This window comes from Spea bombifrons, chromosome 1, assembly GCF_027358695.1.
Source record: "Spea bombifrons isolate aSpeBom1 chromosome 1, aSpeBom1.2.pri, whole genome shotgun sequence".
Lineage (NCBI taxonomy): Eukaryota > Metazoa > Chordata > Amphibia > Anura > Pelobatidae > Spea > Spea bombifrons.
Genome location: NC_071087.1, coordinates 2,652,608 through 2,657,448, shown reverse-complemented (window position 1 = coordinate 2,657,448; position 4,841 = coordinate 2,652,608).

The following is a 4,841-nucleotide window of genomic DNA, read 5'->3' as shown; positions in this document are numbered from 1 at the left end:
AGGGAGGGATTAGAAGGAGCTCAGTCTTAGACATATTTATTTTGAGGTGGTGAGAGGCCATCTAGGAAGAGATGTCAGATAGGCAGCTGCTGATCTGAGAGAGGACAGATGCAGAGAGATTGGGGGTGGAGAGATAGATTTGTGTGTGATCAGCATAGCGGTGGTATTTGAATCCATAGCTGTCGATGAGTTTTCCAAGTGAGGAAGTATAGATGGAGAACAGTCGAGGACCCAGGACAGAGCCCTGAGGTAATCCAACAGACACAGGCATAGAGGAGGAGGAGTCGTCAGCAAAAGACACAGAGGAGGACCTGTTGGAAAGATATGAGTTAATCCAGGAGAGAGCAGTGTCACGGACACCAAGAAAGCTGAGAGTTTGTAGTTGGAGGGGGGTGGTCGACTGTGTCAAAAACAGCAGAGAGGTCAAGTAAGATTAAGCTAGAGTAGTAGCCATTGTTTCTAGCAAATAGAAGGTCATTCGTGATTTTGGTGAGAACAGTTTCGATTGAGTGCTGTGGGCAGAAACCGGATTGCAGGGGGTCGAGCAGAGAGTTTGAGGACAGAAAGTGGATAAGATGTCCAAGTCAATGGAGCCCAGCTAAAGTAAAAGCATTTCAGATACCCAAGGGGTAAATTGGAGTGGCCGGGTTCAAAGATAGGGTGTAGGCACAGACTGACCAAAATGGGGGGAAAAGTGCACTTCCCAAATGTGGCCTTTTCGCTCCCAAACACCAGGCAAACCCATGCATGGGTGGTATCACTGTTCTCGGGAAATGTTGCTGAACACATATCGAGGTGTTGTTTGATAATAACGTATACCTGGAGCTATAAATTTATACCTATAGTGTAATTTGTGTGAAAAAATACAAACAAATTAATACCACAAACTTTGGCAAAGGCTGGTGGTAGAATCTCATGCATGGAGTTACACTACTGGCATTTGAAATACCTTGAGGTGTCTATTTTTCAAAAATATATGGTTTGATGGGGTAAATTGCATTGGCCGGCTTCAAAGATACCCAAAATAGAACATGAGGGAAGAATTACTTGATTTGGAAACAAACTGGTTTTGAAATAGCAAAATCCTACTTTTACTTTTTGCCCAATAACTTGTCGAAAAAAGCAAAAATAAAAACCATGAAAACATTAGGTATTTCTAAACGCAGGACAAATACCGTGTTTCCCCGAAAGTAAGACAGTGTCTTACTTTCTTTTTATCCCTAAAAGCCCCACTATGTCTTACTTTCGGGGTATGTCTTATATTGGGAAAAAATTGAGAGTGATGGGAGTTATGATGTACTTTTAGAGCATAATTAGATCATGAAAAAGACATTGGAAATGGTACAGCATAACACCCATCACTCTCACACACTTACCAATCAACACACCTACCAATCCACACGTATACCAATCCACACACATATACACCAATCCACACGTATACACAAATCCACACACATATACACTAATCCACACACATATACACCAATCCACACACATATACACCAATCCACACACATATACACCAATCCACACACATATACACCAATCCACACACACATATACACCAATCCACTCTCACTTAATGCTTTCCTACCTTTCCTTTCTTCTTTCAGCTTCTTTTCCTCCTCTTCGCTCCTCTTCTTCAGTTCTGTCTTCTTCCTGGTTCAGAGGGCACGGACAGCGGTGGGCGCGGCTTCAGTGTTGTGCGCCGGGATCTGACAAGAAACCCCGGCGCACAACAGCTGTTGCCGCGCAGATCACAAGGGAGCGGTATCGGAGGTCATTAACAGACCTCCGGCTCCCTTGAGTGATTTTAAGCCGGGTTGAACCCGGCTTAAAATCACTCAAGGGAGCCGGAGGTCTGTTAAAGACCTCCGATACCGCTCCCTTGCGAGCCTGCTCCTCCAGCGGCGGACATTACTGTCCGTCTCTGGAGGGGTGCCGGGTGCCGCAGGTTGGCACCCCCTGGAGTGTGGCGCCCTGTGCGGTCGCACACCCCAAAGGTCGGCCCTGCTCTAAGGGGCCGGCCTTAGGGGTCTGCGGCCGCACAGGGTTTAAATAAAAACATCGGGGGTTTTTTTCAACTTTATTTAACATCCTCCATGTTAAATAAAGTTAAAAAAACTTTATTTAACATGGAGGATGTTAAATAAAGTTAAAAAAAAACCCCGATGTTTTAATTTAAATCCTGTGCGGCCGCAGACACGTAAGGCCGGCCTTGGTGGGGACTTCCCGGCCCCTTAGAGTGGCGGACCCGGCAAATCCCCCGTGTTTCCCCGAAAGTAAGACATATGTCTTACTTTCGGGGTACGGCTTATATTAGCCGACCCCTCTGAAACCCCCGATACGTCTTACAATCGGGGGTGTCTTACTATCGGGGAAACACGGTAGTATAATATAAACATGAGACATTAGGCCTGTCACTTTAAATCACCCCTGTAACTATGGAAACCGAAAGGAATACTGTCACCCAGCTTTACATCTCTCCACACCAGCAGCAAACGGGTTAAATATTACCCTAATCACAGGGGAGCATAAAGCGAGCTAAGAGAATCTTCCCGTCGGATACAATCTGCCCTGTGCAGGAGCATACTCTTCCAAAATGATTGGAAAGTGGTGAATCTCTTCCTTTCATAATCTTATTTCCTGCTCACAAGCTCCTCCCCTGTCACTAGTTTCCTGTTCATACCCACTGACCAGAACCCCTTGCTCTGCATATGTTAATGATATTCCATGTACAGTCCTAAGTGTTAACTTCTTAAGGACCAGAGCTGATACACTACAGGGCCGGAGAGATTTTTATGTTTTTGCTATTTTTTTCTCAAACCGTTATTTCCCTTTTTCTTATTATTATTTGTATAAGTTTAATACAATTTAAAAACATTGGTACATAAATTCTATATGCAGCTAGTATAAATGGGAAATGGGAAAGTAAACCCTAAAATATAGTTGGTAATTTGCCCTGAGGGTCCTTAGGGTCACAAAGAGGTTAATAAACTTTCCTCCAAACATTCCTTCCAACTCTACCTTTAGTAAATAAACCCAATTGAGCTTTTTATTGTAGTTTTTTTTGCATAACCCATGGGTCGAAAATGTCACCTTCCCCTCCTCTTTCTCTCTCACCATGTCCTTCTCTCTTATCCCCTCCTTCTCTTCCCCTATTTCCATCCATAGTGGAGTTCGCTTGTTAATGTCCCTCTTGCGTCACTTCTTCAGCCTTCACTCCACTTGCACTCCTACTATCGCAGGGTCTTGTCAACAGCCCTTGACCATCTCTGGTCTCTTGAAGCAGTGGGTAACTGTCTACTTGTAAGCCAAGGTAACATCAAAGATATTAAACAATTGTACTAACGGTGCATATTCTGCTCACCTGTGCGTACCCATACATGCTTAGGATTTGTGCCATGGGTATGGTGGTGTCAGAAAGTTCATCCCCAATAAAACCAGCCAGGGTTCCTCGTTTAGTACAGGAGTAATTAGGGACGGTCTTTCCTGGTCCGGATAAAATCTGAAGGACACTTTTTTTCACTGGAACATGAATCAAATAAATGATATCCTAGAATGATATTTGGTAAGATTCCCGGATCACTGTTGACCTCCTCAATGGCAAACATAAAGGTCAAAAGATTTTTATAGAAATGTGGAGTAGGCCTGTGGAAATAGTACAATACTGTAGGTGAGTTCTGTCCAGAGATCTGTGGCAGAAGCTCCTTGCCTCTTCCTGCTACCAACGCCTCTGGCTTTACAACCCAGCCCCCTTCTTGCATTTTCTGATGCTTTATTGTATTGTCTGCTCTCTTGTGGTGTTTCTGACAGAACACTGTGCATAATGCTATAATCTACTATATGCTGCTTCCAGATATTTAATAATCCTCTCCTTTAGCACGGTTTCCCTTAACTTGGCATCTACCGATTTAAGACTTACTGGCCTGTAGTTAGCTGAATCTTCGCTGCTATGTTTTTTTGTGAAGTGGTATTACAGTTAGTAACTTCCAGTCTTTTGGAACTACTCATGCCACTAGTGACTAGTTAAACATGACTGCCAGCATCATGTTAGGGCATCGAGCCATATGGATTTGTCTGTTTTTATACCTTTATTGGTAAAAATTAAACACAACATAACATGATGTCATTCATTTTAAGCGCGGATAATAACTATATGGAGCAGGTTTATTTTTGAAGAGAGTTGAAAATCTGTAAGCTTCATGCAAGTTGACAAAAATGTTTATCTCATGGTTACCAAGTTACCCCAATAAACCCCAATAAGCAATATTATTAAATACATTTTAATACATGGTAGGGATGCTAAGGACGCTGTTAACTAGTGAAGAGTCAGCAAGTGTCTGTTCTTCTTCCCCATACGTAATGGTGAAATGTAAAATAAGTAAGTGTAGGGTCTTCTCCAGCTTCGTTATAGGATGTCCTTGAATCCTCATTTTCAACCCATGGACAGGGTAAATCCCCAACAATTACATTAAAACAAAAGAAAAATGAGCCATTAATAGAAAAAAAATTAAGGGCTAAACCTATACAAATTTAAATGAATTTCTTACATTTTCTTTGCCATAGAATTCTATTTGTTAACATATTTTATTATTATTATTATTATTATTATTATTATTATTATTATTAATAATGTTGCACCCATTACAATATGATATAGGAGATCCTCTAATAATAATAAAATAAAAAACATACATTTTAGAAATGTGGATTATTATTATTATTATTATCTATATCCCCATATTAAAGATTCTTCTATAATGGGTTTATACATCCTTTAAAACTGGTAATATTTTATATATTCAAATCTATGTTTATCAATAATATTATAAAGT